The sequence below is a fragment of the Elaeis guineensis genome, chromosome 8 (genome assembly GCF_000442705.2).
Source record: "Elaeis guineensis isolate ETL-2024a chromosome 8, EG11, whole genome shotgun sequence".
NCBI lineage: Eukaryota > Viridiplantae > Streptophyta > Magnoliopsida > Arecales > Arecaceae > Elaeis > Elaeis guineensis.
Genome location: NC_026000.2, coordinates 55628966 through 55652177, shown reverse-complemented (window position 1 = coordinate 55652177; position 23212 = coordinate 55628966).

Here is a 23212-nt window from a genome sequence, read left to right as displayed (position 1 = left end):
TTTAGATTAAATTTAATTTAATTTAAGCATGCATAAGATCAAATCTTAAAATCATAAACAGGATCATCATATGTGAGATAAGATTCAAATATAAAAATCAAATAGAGAAAAATAAATAAACTTCATACCTTGGCATGGATCAATCTTCACCGCGAACTGATGATCATGAATGTCTTTTGAAGGTTTCTTGAAGCCGCATAAGTGACCAACCTCTATGGATATCTACACGAGACTTTGATCTGACTAGAAGCTTATTGATCTCACTGGAGTGCTAGCTCCCTTACAGAGATTGCATCTTGATGGTTGAAAATCTTCTTTTCTCTCAAGACACTTTTAGAGAAGAAGAAGAAATAGGAGGATGATGATCTCTACGCTAGAGATCATGAGAAGAATTTTTTCTTTCCTTTTCTTCCTAAAACCCATGCACCAAATCTCTATGCTAAAGATGTAAAAATTTTATCCAACTTTTGGACAAGAGAAGAGAAAAAATCTATATCCAAATATAGACAAAAGAGAGAGAGAATAGGCCCCAACAACCAACCCTTGGTTGTTGGTAAGAAAGAAGGGATATCACCTCACCTACCTTATACCCATGACATTCATGCTATGCCCTCTCCCTTGCAATTTTCCATGCACATATTGCTCTAGTTTTGGCATCTCAAATATGATCACAATCAGCCCATCAAACCATCCCATAAGGTGCTGAGTTTAAATAGGAAGAGAGTTTGAATTTGGGTAGGAGATAAGAGTCCAATGATCCTTGGACTCTAAATTTTATGCCACTCAACACAAATATTTTGCACCCCGTATACCTCATGGAAGAAAAAGGATTTCTCTTGATTATTACATGCAAAAGAAAGGGAGGTTGTGGTGTCCAAAATCTGGTGGGCGTGGGCTTCTTATGGTGTATGGAGAGAGTAGAGTCCAATCCACATGGGACTCTTTAGGTGGCAGATTTAAACCAAATAAATTCTAACCAATTCTAATCATATTAAAAATTAATTAGATCCAAATAGATTAAAAATCAAATCTATTTTGAATCCAAACTATTTAGATTAGATGTCATCTAATTAGAGAAGGAGTCCTAGTCCTTCTGGACTCTCTCTTGGTACTTGAGTCAAATTCAATTTAATCCTAATCCAATTAGAGTCTGGTGCACCCATGATGATGAGAATTTTTAGTCCAAATAGGAACTCAAACACTCTTGTTTAGATTCTAATTAAAAATTAAGTCAAATTTAAATTTTAATTTCATAAGAAATCATTCTCCTATGCAATTTGGTTATCTCATAACCCAATTAGACTGGATCAAATCAAACCCATGTCAAGTCAAATTAAATCTAATTTAATTAGACTTGATGCAAGCCCCATAGCTCAATCAAATGAAGTCAATTAGCAATCCAATTGCTAATTAATCCTCCTATAACTCACTAACTCTATAGCGAGTTACTTAATTATAATTTTTGCATTAGATTAATCATCAATCAAATTGATAATTAAATCCTATCTGATTCATAATCGTAATTCAACCATCTGATCAATCAAAAATCTCTTTATATGTGAGATATATTATGATCCCTATCACAATATCATTGAAACTCTTTTCAATGGGTTGGAATCATTCCAACTCTACCCATTAAGGATCATCGATTATCAAGATGATGCTCGTGAGTCTCACAATCCACCAATGACATCTAGCAGTATATAGTGACAACCTAACAGAATAAAAGGTGATAAACCTCTAGGTGCAGTTAACGTATGATATAGTCCCTCTATCATGAGTCCTAACTAGATGGCAGATCATGGATGAATTGTCAAATCTCATCATCGATCATATGATAGATTCAATCAGCTCGAGTCCATATGTGATTCTCATAGAAACTCTTTTTCATTAATCATACTACTATTGCCATAGACTTAAAGACTCAGCTTCTTTAATCCCATAGAACTACTCTCTTCTGCTCGGATCGATAGATTCCATCTTGATGTACACCCTACTCCTACAGTAGATCAACTAAAACATCCACTATAAGGACTCATTGAGTCAATGTTTGTGTAGTCAAACTCCAACAGCTTCACTGTGAATAGTAATACCATCTCAGATCAAAGAATCAGTCATACAACTGCAGCATTGAGAAAGTTACTAACGAGTGAGTAGACATCCATGTGACTTCTCGTGTTGGTCATACTCAGTGCTAGTTGTTCTCTATCAACCACCTACACTCTCGCTCCAGTATCACTACATCGTAGACTCGAGACTCATCTATCCGAAGGAAGCGATCCATGCATTGGTCTATCTGGATCAATCATCATCCTCATGATGATCCTATAACTAAAAAAAATTTAGAAATTAACTATCAATGACACATGTCTCAAATTCTTAACTCTTTGAGAATATGTGTCATCATCTTGTTAATCCCTTGGATGATTTATGGACACATAAAATATGAATGATAATATAAATATCCATAAAGTATAAAAATATATCCTAGAAATATCATATGCATCAGCCAAGATTGGCTTCTAAAGCATACATCCCACAATCTTTCACTTGCACTAAAGCCAATTGCCATATACCAAGCCCCATCTTCTCAAGACAGATTTTAGTCTTTGACTAGCTAAGAACTTACTAGTGAGTTATCCACATCTCATATAGAGTTTGCTCTCTGCATCTCTATGTATTTCTATTTGAGATAGTCGTGTGTTCTGCTACTTTGTGTGCTTAGATTTCTGATGAGACTTAGGCTCCTAAGGAAGTACTATGGTGTCATTATCTTTGCAGTATAGTGTCCTAACATCTGATGGTATGACATCTGTTGCCCAGCTATGCAACCCAAGAGGGGGGGGTGAATTGGGTTTCTAAAAAATTTTAGGCTTAATTAATTACTTATGATGAATGAGAACAAAGACTTTAATTCAAGATTAATTACCTAAAGCAAGAATGCAAGGATATAATAAAGAAAAAAGAGAAACAATAAAGCACACCACAAACACAAGGATTTATAGTGGTTCAGTGCCAACCTTGCACCTACATCCACTCCCAAGCTCCTACTTGGAAATTTCAATCCACTATACTTGTATTCAACCCGAATATAAATGTTGAAAACTCTGACACTAGCTATCCCAAGCTAGTCTACTTTTTCCCGGGTACAAGTCAACTCAAAACACTCCGATTTCAGGTTCGGATCAACCTTCCCTTGTTTTGGAAATCTCCAAAAACAAGAACGAATACTCACAAAGAGTAAAATAGCTTAGAGCACAAATTAATACAATAACAGCTCCTTAAATGAGCGAATATAACAATAAAAATACTTTACTCAAATGAAGAATCTCCTTTTTGGATTTTCTCAAGGTGGATGAACGCTTGAATGAATGCTTGAGAAGAAGATGATCTTTGATTGAAGACTTCTTGAAGGCTTTGAAAGATCTCTTGATCAAGGTTGAACAATAGGCGTGAAAAATCCTCTCTTTGAATGCTCTTGAATCTCTTTCACAATCTCTCGTGTATATTGTGGATCACCTGTCTCTCTCTGTAGATTTTGGATCCTCTTTTCTTTTTCTCTCGAGTATCTCGTTGATCACCTCATGTATTTTGGATCCTCTCAATTGTATCCTGTATTTTTACTTTTTGAAATATTTTATAGCATTAAGAAACAAGAGAAAACATATTAGGCAGAAAAGAGCCGTTAGAGCATTTTTAAGAAGCATAAAAGGCAATTAAAATGGACAAAAAACTAGCCGTTGCGGATATTTTCCGTCGTAGGGGTCGACTCATGCTTCAGGAGTCGACTCATGAGTCGACTTCTGTTGCATTAGCCAGAAACTTTGATTTCTGGATTTTTTGGCCCAAATCAGCAGAGGTCGACTCATGAGTCGACTCATGCCTTGTGGGTCGACTCATGAGTCGACTCACAGGTCGTGCCAAGCCAAAAATTCAGCGTGCCAAGCGAAATTTTTGCGTGCCAATCAGCTCATAGTGCCATGAGTGACTCATGAGTCGACTCATGCACTTCAAACCTTCATAACTTCAAAAATATAAGTCCAAAAATAATAAAATTTTTACCAATAGATTACAAATCATTTGTTCTACCAAATGATACTATCAAATCAGGATTTTAATAAAATTATAATTTTGCCCCTGAAGAGCATAAAGACTTTTTCAATTTAAAATATTTGTATCCCTTCAATCTGCTTTGTAATCATCAAAATCAATCTTGGAGCAACAATCTCCCCCTTTTTGATGATGACAAAACACTTGAACAAAAGCATTTATGTGAATCAATAATTTCAAAAGAATGCATTATAGGTGTATATGCTTGAAAAGAGTATGATTCTTTTGGCATGTAATATAAATGGTCATATACAAAAATAATTTGTCCATTTGCTTAAGGATTTGATGATATGCTCATTGGATTATGTGATTTTGGTGTTAGAGCGAAAAATTTGTTTTTGTTATCAGATTAAGCTGTATTTTGAAAATTTCATTCTCATTTGATTTTAGTTTTAGCATCAGAGCAAAAAAAATACTTATGTGCTTTAATTGCTTTTTGATACAAAAAAAATAATTATGTGTGCCAAAGTATGTTTAAGAGTTGATTTTGAAAGTGTATTAGCTCATTTTGAGTTTAAGATATATTAGAGCAAGAGAAAAATAATTTTGCAATGTATCAGAGCAAGAAAACAATTTTACAATGTATCAGAGAAATTTTGTAATGTATCAGAGAAAATTTTATAATGTATGAGAGAAAATTTTACAATGTATCAGAGCAAGTTAAAAAAAATTTAAGATGTATCAGAGTAAGTTAAATTTTTAAGATGTATCAAGGTAAATAAAATTTCAAAAGATGTATCAGAGCAAATTTGAATTTTGAAGTATATCAGAGCATATTTAAATTTTTTAAGTAAATCAGAGCATATGTAAAGAAATAATTTAAAAGTTACTTATTTGCATTGTACTTAGCATTGTACTTTTGATATTGTTCGTTAAATTCTTCAATTCATTCATTAATTTCTCATAATTTGTAGTTTTATTGCTTTTTCTTTAATTGCTCATAATTTATGGTTTTGCTTTTGATGGATGGCTTTTTGTTTAATTTCTGTCTGATACCAAATTTCTCCCCCTTTTTGACATCATCAAACATGGTTAACTTCTCCTTTTTCTGAAACATTCTTTAATTTCTCCCCCTTTAGAGTTAATCACAGATGTTTGCTCCCCCTTAATACAGCAATTATTAACAGCAAATAACAACAAAGAGAAGACAATATTTCAACAAGGAGAATATATATAACCAAAATATGATCAACATCATTACAAAAGGTAGAAATATAAGTAAAAGATGATTCCATTAAAACCATAATTGTTTCAATACATAGTTCTTAATATAAAAGTCAACCAGCTAATTGTCAATACATGGCCCAAAATACAGATCCTAGAACAAGACACTAACACCTAGGATCTAGTAATGATCAAGACAAGTCAGGATCGGAGTCATCAGATACGAGATGAGAAGCTGATGGATCAGAAGTGCGTCCTCTACCCCATCTGCCTCTGGCACGAGCAGGAGAGCGAGATGAACTGGGAGGCTGAGTACGCTGAGATGCTAAGGACTGAACAGAAAGGGTGAGTCTGATGGAATCAAGTACGTTCAGTGCTCTGGAAACAGACTGAAGTAGAGCAGTGAACTGAGTGGTTGCATGCTCACTCGATCCTCGGATCTCTTTCCTCAGTAACTCATATCCACCTTCTAGTGCTCCTCTGAGCCTGCCAGCCTCTGCAGTGAGGTCTGTGACCTCAATAGTTGACTCCTGTGGCTTGGGATGGGCCAAAGCAAGGACTTGCCCCTGCAAGTCTAGAACTCTGCCAGTCAGTCTCCAGACTGTGTCCTCAAGCTGCTGGATCCGGATGGACTGATCTGATATCATCTGAAACACAGTGGAGATGTGGGGAGTAATGGTCTGATCAGAAGAGGTGGCTCCTGGTGCAAAAGAAGTACTACTCCACTGACTAGACAACAAAGAAGCCACACGCTGTGATATATGCTCGATCTGATCGTCAGCCAGTCTGAACTCTGAATGAGGTGCTCTGCTCTCTGGCTGATACACTGGTGTGGGCATCCTAATAATCTCTGAAGGGCCAGCCTCTGTATCAGGAAAGAACTGGATATTTGGTGATGCTGCCCTGAAGTCATGGACAGGAGATGATAGACCTTCTTCTTCTACTCTGCCTTCAGTTCTGTCTTCAGCTCTATCTTCAGTTCTCTCTTCAATTCTCTCCTCAGCTCTCTCCTCAGATCTCTTGATCCAACCACCATCAGTCTTTGTAAATCCCATTCGGTGCAGGGTGTGTTGGTTGAAAGTGTCCACATGAGAGAGCTTAGTAGAAGCCTCCCCCTCACAGCTAACTCCAAACCTCCTAAATACTCTAGTAAGGGCCATACCATAAGGCAAGTGTGCCTTGGATCTGTTCAAAGTTTCTCTCATGGCCTCTATCATAAGTGCAGGGAGGTTCAGGGGGGTCTGAGTGATGACATGAAACATGATACATACATCTCTGCTGGAAAGTAAGTCATGCCTACCACTCCTAGGAAAGAAGAGCTTTGTTACCATCTGATGCAGGATCCTCATCTCAATGGACAAAATCTTTGCTTCCAATTTATTTAAACTTCCTGAATAAGTTTCCCCTAAAATAACTCTTATCCCCTCTTCTTTTACTGGGAGTTCCATATAAGAGTAACCCTCACTAGGCAAATCAAGAATTTCTCCCAATATACTTGAATCCAAGCAAATATCAATACCCTTGACTGTTGAAGTCACTGACCCATCTCCATAATGTAGATTCTGATAGAATTCTCTAACTAGGTCAACATAGGTGACTTCCTTAAGGGAGCAGTAGAGTTCCCATCCTTGGTTTTTAATCTTAGTTGCAAAAGTAAAGCTCTCTTTCTCAAAGAACCGAAAATCTATATTCTTTCCGGTTTCGACTTTTCTATCGGAAAGAAGATTCTTACTGGGGCTTAGAAAGGATTGAGGGGGACCTTGAGCAGATACTGAAGCTGGAGTGGGAGCAGTTGAAGACTGACCAGCTTGCCTTTTCTTTCGGACAATTTCTTCAGGCTCACGGATTGACTTTCTTCTTTGGGGAAGTTTCATCTTCGGAGCCATATTCACTACAGTAGCAGACTAGAAGACTTGGAGGAACACGTGAATGAGTGGAGGAGGGATCACAAGAGAGTGAAGAGGGATTTTGGTGGAGAAAAGAAGTGGATTTGGGAAGATCGGTGAAGTGCTAGGGCACGTTCCAACCGCGCCAAACAATGCGAGAAAGCACAAAAAATCCCTTTCCAAGGAGGCGATTTTTGGTGGAGAGGAGGAGGGAGAATTGCCTCGAAATAAATCCTTAGATTTGGAGCAAAAAGAATTGGAGAAGATGGCTTTTGGAAGGAGGACGATGAGAAGATGAGTCATCTCACGAACAGGGATCCAGTATAAAAACAATGAGCCCGTGGGAAGTTTGAGGAAATAACAAGTTTGCCATTGAGTCGACTCATGGGGGTCGACTCATGAAGTTCAGAAATTCAGAAAAAAATATGAATAAATTCCAAAAAAAATTGAAATTTTGGGAGAAGGGGTTTTGCTCAATGATAAGTTTTTAGAATGATAAATTTGAGCTTTTGGGACCAGGATAGATGTTGGAAATTGAGCTCTAAGAGTTTTTGACATCAATTCTTTGGAAATTGAGAAATTTTAGGCATATGGATCTAGAATTCCTAGATTTCTCCTAATTTCACAGAATCTATCTTCACTAAGGGCCTTTGTAAAGATATCAGCTAATTGATTTTCAGTGCAAACATATTCAAGAATTACATTTTTGTTTTGAACATGTTCTCTTATAAAATGATGTCTTATTTCAATATGTTTGGATCTTGAGTGTTGAATTGGATTTTTAGATAGATTTATGGCACTTGTGTTGTCACATCTTATTGGTGTTTCATTAAGTTTGATTCCAAAGTCTTCGAGTTGTTGCTTAATCCACAAGATTTGAGCACAACAACTTTCGGCTGCAATGTATTCGGCCTCAGCCATAGACAGTGCCACCAAATTTTGTTTCTTGCTAAACCATGAGATTAGGTTAACTCCAAGAAATTGGCAAGTTCCACTTGTGCTTTTTCTATCTAATTTACATCCAGCAAAATCAGCATCTGAATATCCTAATAAATCAATTTGTGAGTCCTTAGAGTACCATAACCTTAGAGTTTGAGTACCATTTAAGTATCTAAGGATTCTTTTAACAGCATTCAAATGAGATTCTTTAGGATTAGATTGATATCTAGCACATAAGCAAACACTAAACATGATATCAGGCCTACTTGTAGTTAAATATAATAATGAGCCAATCATACCTCTATAGTATTTTAAGTCTACACATTTATCTTCATCATCCTTGTCAAGCTTATATGAGGGACTCATTGGTGTGCCAATTGGTTTGCAGTTCTCCATTCCAAATCTTTTGAGTAGTTCCTTGGTGTACTTGCTTTAGGTAATGGAGATTCCCTCTTTTGATTGTTTGATTTGGAGTCCGAGGAAGAAGGTGAGTTCTCCCATCATGCTCATCTCGAACTCTCCCTGCATAAGCTTAGCAAAGTCTTGACAAAGGGATTCATTAGTAGACCCAAAAATTATGTCATCAACATAAATTTGTATAACTAGCATATCATTTTGATTTCTTTTAATAAATAGGGTTGTATCTACATTACCTCTTGAAAAACCATTATTTAGTAGAAATTTGCTTAGCCTTTCATACCATGCTCTAGGTGCTTGTTTTAATCCATATAAAGCTTTATTTAATCTAAAGACATGATTAGGAAAAGCATGATTTTCAAATCCAGGGGGTTGTTCTACATATACTTCTTCAGCGATATATCCATTTAAAAATACACTTTTAACATCCATTTGAAATAATTTGAATTTCATAAAGCAAGCATATGCAAGTAGAAGTCTTATAACTTCTAATCTAGCAACAGGTGCAAAGGTTTCATCAAAATCAATTCCTTCTTCTTGATTATATCCCTTAGCAACCAGTCTTGCTTTATTTCTAATTACATTTCCATGCTCATCTAATTTATTTCTAAAGACCCATTTTGTGCCAATTATTGAATAATTTTTAGGTCTTGATACTAAGGTCCAAACATTATTTCTTTGAAATTGATTAAGTTCCTCTTGCATAGCATTAATCCAATTATGATCATTTTCAGCTTCTTCAAAAGTTTTAGGTTCAAGATGAGATACAAAAGCACAATGATTAACTACATCTCTAAGTGAAGAACGGGTTTTTACCCCATGCATAGGATCACCAATAATTAACTCCTTAGGGTGGTTGTGAACATACCTCCATTCCTTGGGTAGGTCATTTGTACCTTGAGGTTGTTCTTGAATTTCTTCACATCTCTCATTTTGTTCGTCTTCTTGATCCTTGTCTTCTGGAGTTGCTGAATCTTTCAGAGTGATCTCCTTCATACCTTCTATTAGTGGATCTGCATCATCAACACCCTCATTCTTCCTTGAAGGAAGATCGTTAGATTCATCAAAAACAACATGTATGGACTCCTCAACTACTAAAGTTCTTTTGTTGAAAACTCTAAATGCTTTACTAGTGGAGGAGTAACCTAGAAGGATTGCTTCATCTGATTTTGCATCAAATTTACCAAGTTTTTCTTTGCCATTATTTAATACAAAACATCGGCAACCAAAGACATGAAAATATGCAATATTTGGTTTTCTTCCTTTCCAAAGTTCATAGGGGGTTTTCTTTAAAAATTGTCTAATCAAAGCACGATTTAAAATGTAACATGCTGTGTTAATTGCTTCCGCCCAAAAATATCTTGGAAGGTTGCTTTCACAAAGCATGGTACGGGCCATTTCTTCTAAGGTTCTGTTTTTTCTTTCAACTACCCCATTTTGTTGGGGTGTCCTAGGAGCAGAGAAGTTATGGCCAATTCTATTTTCATCACAAAAATTTTCAAAATCTTGATTTTCAAATTCAGTTCCATGATCACTTCTAATATTTTGAATTGAAAACTCTTTTTCATTAGTGACTTTTCGATAAATTTAGTGAAAGTATGAAAAGTTTCATTTTTGTGTGCCAAAAAGAAAACCCAAGTAAAACGAGAGTAATCATCTATAATTACAAAGCCATATCATTTTCCTCCTAGACTAGTGGTTCTAGTTGGTCCAAATAAGTCCATATGTAAGAGCTCTAAGGGTCTAGAAGTTGAAACAGTATTTTTGGATTTAAATGAAACTCTAGTTTGTTTACCTAATTGGCATGCATTACAAATTCTATCCTTTTCAAAATTCAATTTTGGCAAACCAAGAACTAATTCTTTCTTAATTAGTTTTGAAAGAGAATGCATGCTAATATGTGCAGGTCTATGATGTCACAGCCAACTAGTCTCATTAATTTTAGCTTTCAAGGATACTAGGCATTGCATGTCTAATTTGTTTAAGTCATTCAAATCTACCATATAAACATTGCCATGCCTATGTCCTATAAATTTAATGCCATCGTTAATAGGACTAGTCACAATGCAAACAGATGATTCAAAAATTACTTTATACCCTTTATCACAGAATTGACTAATGCTAAGTAAGTTATGCTTTAAACCTTAAACTAATAAAACATTCTCAATGTATTTGGAGGGAGTGATACCAATGTTACCTATCCCGATGATCTTTCCTTTGCCATTATCTCAAAGGTGACCATCCCTCCATCCTTAACATCAAGCATGATGAATTGTGATTCATCACCAGTCATGTGTCTCGAGCATCCACTGTCAAGATACCATTTCCTGTTTCCTTCTTGGGATGCTAGACACGCCTGCAAGCAAAGGTCAAGTTTTGTCTTAGGTACCCAAGCTTTCTTGGGTCCTTTTAGGTTAGTCAAAATGGTTCCTTTTGGAACCCATATTTTCTTTATGTTTGCATATTTGTTAATAAGGCATGTGTATGATTTATGTCCTATTCTACCACATTTGAAACAAGTGATATTTGTAGACTTGTTACTTGAATAATTTACATAAATATTCTTCAAAAATTTTTGTTTCTTCAAGGGGTTATACCCAAGTCCAGCCTTATCATATACAGCTTTTTGATTATCTAGAATCATATTTAATTTATTTGAACTTAAGGTGAACTTATCTACTATAGGTTTCAGCTTGTTAATTTCATTTTTTAAGTTTTGATTTTTTTGAATCAAGGTGGATTTTTCAATTGAAAGGTTTTCAGCTTGTTTCACTAAAGACTGATTTTCCAATTTTAGTTCTTTATTTTTCTTCCCTAGTTTCTTTAATTCATCAATTAAATCATAGAATGCTTCATGCAATTCTTCAAAAGTAAATTCACTAGTGGATTCAGAAGTTACCTCATTTTCGTGTGCCATCAGGCACAGGTTGGCTTGTTCTGTTGAGGTTTCCTCGTCGGAGCTTGAGTCATCACTCGCACTCCAAGTCGCCATCATTGCTTTCTTTTTGAACTTTTTGGGACCTTTCTTCAGTTGTGGACATTCGGATCTGAAATGTCCCGGCTTCTTGCACTCGTAGCATATAAGGGGTTGATCTTTCTCTTTCTCTTTGCTTTGTTTCCCTTTTGTGAACTTCTTTCTCATCCCCTGTTTCCTTTTTCTTAGAAACTTCTTAAATTTTCGGGTGATGAGTGCCATCTCTTCATCCTGTTCTTCATCTTCAGTGTCATCCATTTCATCATCAAGCGAAGCTGTGGATTTGAGGGCAATGGTTCTTTTCTTTTTGACTTCATCCTCTTGATGTTGCTTCATGTTAAGTTCATGAGTCATCAAGGATCCAAGAAGCTCTTCTAGAGGTAGAGTGTTCAAGTCCTTTGCTTCTTGGATGGCAGTCACCTTGGCTTCCCAAGTTCTTGGCAATGACCTGAGAATCTTCCTTACAAGCTCACTGTTAGTATAAGATTTGCCAAGACTCTTCAAACCATTGATCATATCAGTAAAACGAGTAAACATAGCAGTTATGGACTCATCATGCTCCATTTTAAACAATTCATATTTATGTACAAGCATATTTATTTTAGACTCTTTTACTTGATTTGTTCCCTCATGGGTTACTTCTAACCTATCCCATATTTCTTTAGCAGATGCACAAGTAGAAATGCGATTAAATTCATTTGCATCTAGTGCACAATAAAGAACATTCATAGCTTTAGCATTTAATTGTGCCAATTTCTTATCAACCTCATCCCATTCTTTCTCGGGTTTGGTTGACTCCTCACCATCTATAATCTTGGTGAGTGTGTGAGGACCGTTCACTATGATACTCCACATATCATAGTCGAGTGCTTGTATGAATATCTTCATCCGAGCTTTCCAATAGGTGTAATTAAACCCATTGAAAAGTGGAGGTCGGTTTGTAGATTGCCCCTCGGCTAGAGAAGTACCGACATGGGTTGCCATAGATCTTTGGCTCTTTGATTGTTAGATCAAAGAAGGGCTAGAGCACTGGGCTCTGATACCACTTGTTGCCCAGCTATGCAACCCAAGAGGGGGGGGTGAATTGGGTTTCTAAAAAATTTTAGGCTTAATTAATTACTTATGATGAATGAGAACAAAGACTTTAATTCAAGATTAATTACCTAAAGCAAGAATGCAAGGATATAATAAAGAAATAAAGAGAAACAATAAAGCACACCACAAACACAAGGATTTATAGTGGTTCAGTGCCAACCTTGCACCTACATCCACTCCCCAAGCTCCTACTTGGGAATTTCAATCCACTATACTTGTATTCAACCCGAATACAAACATCGAAAACTCCGACACTAGCTATCCCAAGCTAGTCTACTTATTATTCGGGTACAAGTCAACCCAAAACACTCCGATTTCAGGTTCGGATCAACCTTTCCTTATTTTGGAAATCCTCCAAAAATAAGAACGAATACTCACAAAGAGTAAAATAGCTTAGAGCACAAATTAATACAATAACAGCTCCTTAAATGAGCGAATATAACAATAAAAATACTCTACTCAAATGAAGAATCCCCTTTTTGGATTTTTCAAGGTGGATGAACGCTTGAATGAATGCTTGAGAAGAAGATGATCTTTGATTGAAGACTTCTTGAAGGCTTTGAAAGATCTCTTGATCAAGGTTGAACAATAGGCGTGAAAAATCCTCTCTTTGAATGCTCTTGAATCTCTTTCACAATCTCTCGTGTATATTGTGGATCACCTGTCTCTCTCGTGTAGATTTTGGATCCTCTTTTCTTTTTCTCTCGAGTATCTCGTTGATCACCTCGTGTATTTTGGATCCTCTCAATTGTATCCTGTATTTTTACTTTTTGAAATATTTTATAGCATTAAGAAATAAGAGAAAACATATTAGGCAGAAAAAGAGCCGTTAGAGCATTTTTAGGAAGCATAAAAGGCAATTAAAATGGGCAAAAAACTAGCCGTTGCGGATATTTTCCATCGCAGGGGTCGACTCATGAGTCGACTCATGCTTCAGGAGTCGACTCATGAGTCGACTTCTGTTGCATTAGCCAGAAACTTTGATTTCTGGATTTTTTGGTCCAAATCAGTAGAGGTCGACTCATGAGTCGACTCATGCCTTGTGGGTCGACTCATGAGTCGACTCACAGGTCGTGCCAAGCCAAAAATCCAGCGTGCCAAGGAAAATTTTTGCGTGCCAATCAGCTCATAGTGCCATGAGTTGACTCATGAGTCGACTCATGCACTTCAAACCTTCATAACTTCAAAAATATAAGTCCAAAAATAATAAAATTTTCACCAATAGATTACAAATCATTTGTTCTACCAAATGATACTATCAAATCAGGATTTTAGTAAAATTATGATTTTGCCCCTGAAGAGCATAAAGACTTTTTTAATTTAAAATATTTGTATCCCTTCAATCTGCTTTGTAATCATCAAAATCAATCTTGGAGCAACAACATCCAATTTACAACTAACATTAAAACCAGAATGCATCTTACACATTGATAGTGTACTCAACTTCTATTGATCGATTGCTTGAAATCCTTCCAAGATATCAACATGATTACACCTATGATGTAGACTTTCTACCATCAACGACAGACATAAAATCTGAATTGGTGTATCCTCCCACTCCTTGCTTTTATTCTTCTCCAAATTAAGAATAAATCTTTAGTTCTTCTCAAGTACTGAAGGATGTTTTCACAGCAATCCAATATTCTCAGCTTGGATACAACTGATATGTACTCATGACATTCAGTATTAACTATATTAGTTTAAGTACATTACATGACATACATCTATGCTGAAGAGGATAGCAGACCCCTCTCTGAGATTTCTATGTCAAAATATTTCAGCATCTAGCCTCTATACCTTTTCTGTGAAAACACAAGCATCCAATTGCATCTATCTTTATAGATCTTAAGGATGCTTGTTTTATGTCTTTCATGGAGAATTCTATATACAACCATATTTTAACCAATGTCAGTATTGGACACTCCCACTGATCTTTTTGAAAACATATGATTCTTCATTTCTGATCAAACAATTTGATCATATCATCGAAATGAATGTTTCAACTCCAAGATTATTTCAGACTTTGTGATCTCCTATCACAAGAAGTGAAATTCATAGCTACTCCATATAGAAATCTTCAAAAGATATCTAGTCAGAAAAGCTATTTCACATCCCTTTCTTGGAGTCGATATCTAACATTGCCTTGTTGTAGGTTCTGGGATCATCTCTATATTCTCTATCTCCCATGAGAAATAATTTTTCTCTACATCCTCTGTTAAGCATACCCAAATATCTTTCGAGAGGATTGTAGATCCTACTATATGTAAGAGATCGAGGAGGAATATATACATACAGCTCATCATGAATAGGTTCTTTAGGTCTTATAGCTCGTTGCTGTTCAGAGACATTCTATTCGAGTTTAACTTTCCTCCCACTATTTCATCTTGGTTAAACAATTTTTAAGAAGATAGTAAGTTAGGTCACAATCATATTGTAATCCTTTCAGAATAAAAGTAATATCCCAAACTCTTTTAGGATGAGCTTTATAGATCTATCCTCTAACATATCCACCTGTTATCCTTGACACAGGCTAGACATCTTTGGATCTCTAATAATCAAGATTCAGTTTTCACCATGCCATATCTCATACGGTGTGGTAGGAACAGATTTAGAGAGAACTCTATTCCATAGAAATAAAACATGTCCTTAAAGAAATAAAATAAATCAGTAAATTTCATCATGGATCGGACCATATCTCATATGTCCTATGACTCTTCTAAATTATCTCGTTGAGCTAAGATACACTAAGAGTGGTCTAATATGAAACTATGCCATTTTATGAGATGATCGAGAAATTTTTTTCATTGGTATTGCATCCTCGATCCGATCAAAGTACCTTTAAGAATTTATCGATTTACTTCTCTACTTTACATTTGAATTTTTTAAACTTTTTTAAAAAAATCAGATTTGTATCTCATATACTTACCTATACCATGATTGATCATCGATAAAGGTAACAAAGTAGAGACAACTCCCTTTGTTAGCATATCACATGGGCTACGCACATCAAATATGTACTAGGATAAGTATCTCAGTGATCTTTTTTTTTATTACACAAGAGTAGTTTGATCATATTTTCTCAAAGAGATGATGCACAAACTAGATATGACTTAACAGTCAACGAGCTCAAAGCACATATTTCTTTAGTTTATTAATTATTTCTTTTCCAATATGACCTAGCTTAAGGTTCCACATATACTTTAGGTTTATCTCAACTCTGGATCTCTCAGATCCAGTGGCATTCACTGCTTGCTTAATTAAGTTCACAGATACATCACTATGCAAATGACAGAGACTATCTCTAAGAACTAAATCCAAATGATAATCATAAAGGACAGATATCCATCGTCACAGTAGTAACTCTTGTCCTGTTGCCAATTTTAAGAGTTACTTCCTCAACCCTCTACCTTCTCATAGACTCTATATAAAAATACTAGAGTCTAAAACTCAACTGGAGGAAGAGAAAAATGTAAGGATAGTATTAAGCAATTTCGACATGCTTACTCAAGGTGTGTCATTGTTTCTTTAGACTCTCCAAGTATTTACCTCTGAACTCTTTCAAGATTTCTTAGTTAGCAATAATTTGATCAATTCAAATAGGATGCCAAGATGGTCATTCATATGGTAGTTTACCATAAACTATCCATATAAAATAAACAGGGGTCGTAGGATCAAATCTATAAGCAATTCCTTATGCATGATCACGTCGAGCCTTTCAAGCTCCTTAATGTCCTCGATTAATAATCATAGACTGATTGCCCATTATGCATCTTATATGTTGTGCAACTCTGATCACCTCATAACACTTACAAATGAATCAATATGTCATTGACAGTGCACATGTACTCATATATACGTTGGAGTTTATCTAACATAAACTTCAACATCTAGGACCTATCTTTATTGTCACTGTCCATCTACTCATCAAGTATAGCTCGTTGATTTTGAACTAGACAGGCTGTTAACATTAGAATAATTTGATAGAGAATATTGCTTAATTTTTTTAAAATTTAAGAATGATTCTTATATTTGTGAGCCTATCTATATAATTGGTTTTGGTTAAATGATTGATATCTAAGATTTGAGCTAGAGGGTTGAAAGCTGACACAATAAATAGTAGAGAGCAAAGATTTTAATTATATATTTATACTTATTTTATAATTTACTCTAGAGATTTTTAGTTGCAAAAAAAACCTCTCACTATTTTATCAGATCTCCCATACTCTCCGGGTGGAGAAATGAAAATCCTAACATGATAATTGAGTTTTTAGTGGGTGCCTTGGTCTCACCGACATCGTGCACCTCATCTAACAGTTATTGATAACATGAACATCGATGCATGGATAACTCTTTGTCCAGATGCTTCTTTAAGCATGTTGCAATTACTTGGTCTCTAAGTCATGTAGACTCACCTAATAGTTATTGCCCACACTCCTTAGTTAAGTCAGACCCACCATTCATAAGCAGATACAAAATCATCATTAGATCCCTCATCTAACAGTTATTGGGTCAACCACATCTTTATCTTGAATCAATTTTTTGCTAATAGAGTGATTGTGTGTTCTCAATACAACTGAATCACTATGACTAGCCGAGAACAATCAATGCCAGTAGTATGCCCGCACATCTACAATGATGGAAGACCATTGGACTTAATATTTATGAAGAGATTTTGAGTTTAGGTCTTATTTAATCAGTCATCATATGATTGATCTAATTTACATGGGCTAAATCAAACTGCTAAGTAACCATATTTGAGACTCAATCTTCCAAATTGATCAGGTAAATAGAGATCGATGGGGGCCCCCCATTGCTTTCTTTAAACATCAATAAATTGACCAGATCAGTAAATGAAACTAATTAAATAATCACCTTTTAATTACTTGCCTTAGACACCAATTGGTTAATTGGTCTAAATAGGTTAACTTAGGTGAATCAAATTCAAGCCATAGAGTCGAATTAGGTCCTTAGGTTAATCTACATATGGGTGTCAATCGATTTGATCAACAATAATTATATGATCTTAAGCTCTATTGACCTTACCAAATTAATAAATGACTCGATTTGATCAATAGTTAAATCAATTTTGATCCAATATGATCAAATCAGAAACTCTAGATGTAATCTAATTACATGACCTAATTTGATCTACCCATGATCAATCCCTCATACACAAATCTTAATTTCAGATCTTAAATCTAAATTTTCATATCTAAATTCTTTACATGAAAAAGTATGTTTTGATCTCAAAATAACTTCAGATCATACATACAAATATATATCATATACATGAATAAGAACAGGTCATAGAAATAAATTTCATCCCTAAACATACTTTCATATATCATATATATGAATCAAAATAGATCTCAAAATTCTTTTAAGATCTAAACAATAAAATATATATCACATATATGCTGACAAATTAGATTTAAAATTTTATTTAATTAAAAATTTAAACATCATTTTAGGACAACCATACAGCATAACAAGTTATACCAGGGCAACCTTATGTCAGAATGGCATCAAAAATTTTTAAGTCTAAAATTTTTTCTCTACAGATTTTAGATCTAAATCTTAATCTCATACATATGATATGGCTCTGATACCACTGTTGGAGTTTTATGATTTCATGCATGCAAAAAAATTTTCAAAACAAGTATGTAGTAAAATTTAAAATTTTTAGATTAAATCTAATTTAATCTAAGCATGCATAAGATCAAATCTTAAAACCATAAACAAGATCATCATATATGAGATAGGATTCAGATATAAAAATCAAATAAAAAAAAATAAATAGACTTCATACTTTGGCACGGATCAATCTTCACTACGAACTGAGGATCATGAATGTCTTCTGAAGGTCTCTTGAAGTCGTATAATTATCTGGCCACTATGGGTATCCACACGAGACTTTGAACAGATCAGAAGCTTATTGATCTCACTGGGATGCTAGCTTCTTTATAGAGATGCATCATGATGGTTAAAAATCTTTTTTTTTCTCAAGACACTCTTAGAGAAGAAGAAAAAATAGGAGGATGATGATCTCTATACTAGAGATCATGAGAAGAATTTTTTCTTTCCTTTTCTTTCTAAAATCCATGTACCAAATCTCTATGCTAGAGATATAAGAATTTTGTCCAACTTTTGAACAAGAGAAGAGAAAGAAATCTATGTCCAAACATGGACAAAAGAGAGAGAGAAGAGGCCCCAAAAATCAACCCTTGGTTGTTGGTAAGAAAGAAGGGATATCACCTCACCTACTTTACGCCCATGACATTCACGCTGCACCCTCTCCCTTGCAATTTTCCACACACATATTGCTCTGACTTTGGCATCTCAAATCTGATCACAATCAGCCCATCAAACCATCCCATAAGGTGGTGGGTTTAAGTAGGAAGGGAGTTTGAATTTGGGTAGGAGATAACAGTCTAATGATCCTTGGACTCTAAATTTTATGCCACCCAACACACAAATATTTTGCACCCCATATACCTCATGGAAGAAAAAGGATTTCTCTTGATTATTACATGCAAAAGAAAGAGAGGTTGTGGCATCCAAAAATCTAGTGTTCGTGGGCTTCTTATGGCGCATGGAAAGAGTAGAGTCCAATCCACATGGGACTCCTCTTTAGGTGACAGATTTAAACTAAATAAATTTTAACCAATTCTAATCATATTAAAAATTGATTTGATCTAAATAGATTGAAAATTAAATCTGATTTAGAGCCCAAACTATTTAGATTAGATGTCACTTAATTAGAGAAGGAGTCCTAGTCTTTTTGGACTCTCTCTTGGTGCTTGAGTCAAACTCAATTTAATCCTAATCCAATTAAGATTTGGTGCACCCATGAAGATAAAAATTTTTAATCCAAATAGAAACTCAAACACTCTTATTTAGATCCTAGTCTAACTAGGAATTAAGTCAAATTCAAATTCTAATTCAACGAGATACAATTTGGTTATCCGTAACCCAATTAGACTTGATCAAATCAAACTCATATCAAATCAGATTAAATCTAATTTAATTAGACTTGATGTAAGCTCCATAGCTCAATTAAATTGAGCTAATTAGCAATCAAATTATTAATTAATCCTCCTATAACTCACAAACTCTTTAGCAAGTTACTTAATTATAATTTTTGTATTGGATTAATCATCAATCAAATTGATAATTAAATCCTATCATGATTCATAATCATAATTTAACCATCTGATCAGTCAAAAACTTCTTTATGTGTAACTCCATAAGTTCTATTCTGTCCGATAGTGAGATATATTGTGATCCCTATCATAATATCATTGAAACTCTTTTCAATAGGTTGGAACCATTCCAACTCTATCCATCAACGATCATCGATCATCAAGATGATGCTCATGGGTCTCACAATTTACCAGTGACACCTAACAGTACGAAGTAGTAATCCAACAGAATAAAAGGTGATGAACCTCTAGGTGTAATTAACATATGATACAGTCCCTCTATTGTGAGTCCCAGCCAAATGGCAGATCATGAATGAATCATCAAATCTCATCATCGATCATATGATAGATTCAATCAGCTCAAGTTCATATGTGATTTTCATGAAAATTCTTTTTCATTAATCACATTGCTATGGTCATAGACTTAAAAACTCAGCTTCTTTAATCCCATAAGACTACTCCTTTCTGTTAGGATCGATAGATTCTATCTTGATGCGCATCCTACTCCTACAGTGGACCAACTATCATCAACATCTACTATAAGGACTCATTGAGTCAATGTTTATGTGTAGTCAAACTCCAGTAGTCTCACTGCAAGTAGTACTACCATCTCAGATCAAAAGATCAGTTATACAACTACAGCATCGAGAAAGTCACTAATGAGTGAGCAGACATCCATATGACTTCTCGTGTTGGTCACGTTCAGTGCTAATTATTCTCTAACAACCACATGCACTCTCGCTCCAGTATCACTACACCGCAGACTCAAAATTAATCTGCCCGAAGAAAGTGATCCATGCACTGGTCTATCTGGATCAATCACCATCCTCATGATGATCCTATGACCAGGAGCAATTTAGAAATTAATCATCAATGATATATGTCTCAAATTTTCAACTCTTTGAGAATATATTCATCATCTTGTTAATCCCTTGGATGATTCATGGACACATAAAATATGAATGATAATATAAATATCCATAAACTACAAAAATATATCTTAAAAATATCATATGCGTCAGCCAAGATTGGCTTCTAAGGCATACATCCAACAGAAGAGCCGTGTGTGTACAAAAAGATTAGTGGAAGCATTGTCATGTTCCTCATCTTGTACGTAGATGACATCCTTCTAATTGAAAATGATATTCTCATACTAACATCGATCAAAGTATAGTTATCAAAAGTGTTCTTCATAAAAGACCTAGGAGAAGCTTCCTACATTCTTGGTATAAAGGTCTGTAGGGATAGATCTAAGAGAATGATAGGACTTTCTCAGAAAATATACATAGAGGAGGTGTTGAAGAGGTTCAGCATAAAAAACTCTAAGAGAAATCTTTTGCCCCTTAGACATGGCGTTTATCTCTCCAAGAAGATGTGTTTTGACACACCTGAGGAGATCCAATGCATGAGCAAGATTCTTTATGCTTCGGCAAAAGAAAGTCCCATGTATGTCATGTTGTATACACGACCTGATATAGCCCTTATCATGAGTTTTACGAGCAGATATCAGTCGAATCTAGATGAAGAGCACTGGATTACAATTAAGAATATCTTTAAGTACTTGAGAAAGAGTAAGGATTTGTTCTTGATCTTTTGTAGAGGATCAGAGCTGAAAGTAGAAGGATAAACTGATTCAGACTTTATGACTGATGTCAATGATAGAAATCTACATCGGGATATATTTTTCTATGTAATGGTGGATCAGTTAGTTGGAAGAGTTTCAAATAACTGATCATTATAGATTCGATCATGGAAGTTGAGTACATCACTGCCTCTGAAGTTACTAAGGAAATATATTGGTACAAGAAGTTCATTGTGGAGCCAGGTATGAAGCCATCGGATGCCATTGCACTGCACTGCAATAACAACAGCACCATAGCCCTCACTAAGAAGTCCAGGTCTCACCAGAAGTCCAAACATATAGAGTGACGGTTCCACATCATACATGAATACCTCGAGAAAAAGTTCATCGAAGTGCAAAGAGTCGACTCTATGCAGAACGTGAGGGACCCACTAACCAAGCCTCTCAACCAATAAAAGATCGAAGCTTACCTTGAAAAGATGGATCTTAGGTATATGGCTAATTGGCTTTAGGTCAAGTGGGAGTCTGTTAGATGTGTTTCCTAGAAAGCTAATTATTGGTTGACATATTTGTATTTTCAAACTTATATTTGTACTTATAAAATTTTTATTATTAATAAAGGGTTTTCTCATTTTTAATCATATTTATGTATCCATGATTTATCTTAAAAGTTAACAAAGATAATTTTGTATATTCTTAAAGTGTTAAGAATTTGAGATAAATATTATTATTGATTAATTTTTTAATGCTCTCGATTAAAAAATCATCACAGAGGATAGTGATCAATCCATTTAAGATCAGTATATGGATCAACTTCCTTCCCAATAGATGAGTCTCGAGTTGCGATGTAGAGACACTGGGGTAAGAGTACAGGTGGTTGTTAGAGAATAACTTACATTGAGCATAACCAATATGAGAAACCATTAGATGTCTACTCATTCATCAGTGATTTTCTTGATACTATAGTGGTATGAGTCGTCCTTTGACCTGTGGTGTCATTGGCTATTCACAGTGAGGCTACTGAGTTTGACTGCATATTTTCTTAGTCGCTAGCCATTTGGGTCCTCGCTGTATATATTGGCTATAGTAGGTTTAGGTTCGCTGTTAGGAGTAGGATGCATCAAGATAGAATCTATCGATCTTGATAGACAAGGAGAACTCCTATATGATTTGTGAGATTGAGTTCAGAAAATCTTAGACCAAAGCAAGTGTGAATATTGAAAAAGAGTTTTCACGAGGTTCATAAATGAACTCGTGTTGAGCAAATCTTATATATGACTGATGATGAGATTTGATGAGTTCTCCATGACCTCCGTCTAGTCAAGATTCATGATAGAAAGAATGAATCATAAAATAACTATACTTAAAGGTTCATACTTTTATTCTACTGAAATTGTCATTACATACTACTAGATGTCACTGATGGATTGTAGGACTCATCGAGCATCATCTTGATGATCGATGTTCCTCGAAGGATAGAATTAAAATTATTTTGATCAATCAAAAAGAGTTTTAATGATATTATGATAGAGATTATAGTATATCTCACTATCAGATAGAATAGAATCTACGAAGTCACATACAAAAGAGGTTCTTCTCTGATAAGAAAGCAAATTAATGATTATGAATCGTTGATGGATAAAATTATCAATATGATTGATGATTAACCTTATGCAAAAGTTATCATAAAATAATTTACTAAGTGTTAGTGAATTCTAGGAGAATTAATTAGGTTTCAAAATCTATCGTCAGCCTATTGATGATTGTACTTATAATTATAAATTATATATAAATTTTTATTAATAAAAGTTATTTGGCTTTTCCATCATGTTTTGTCCATCTT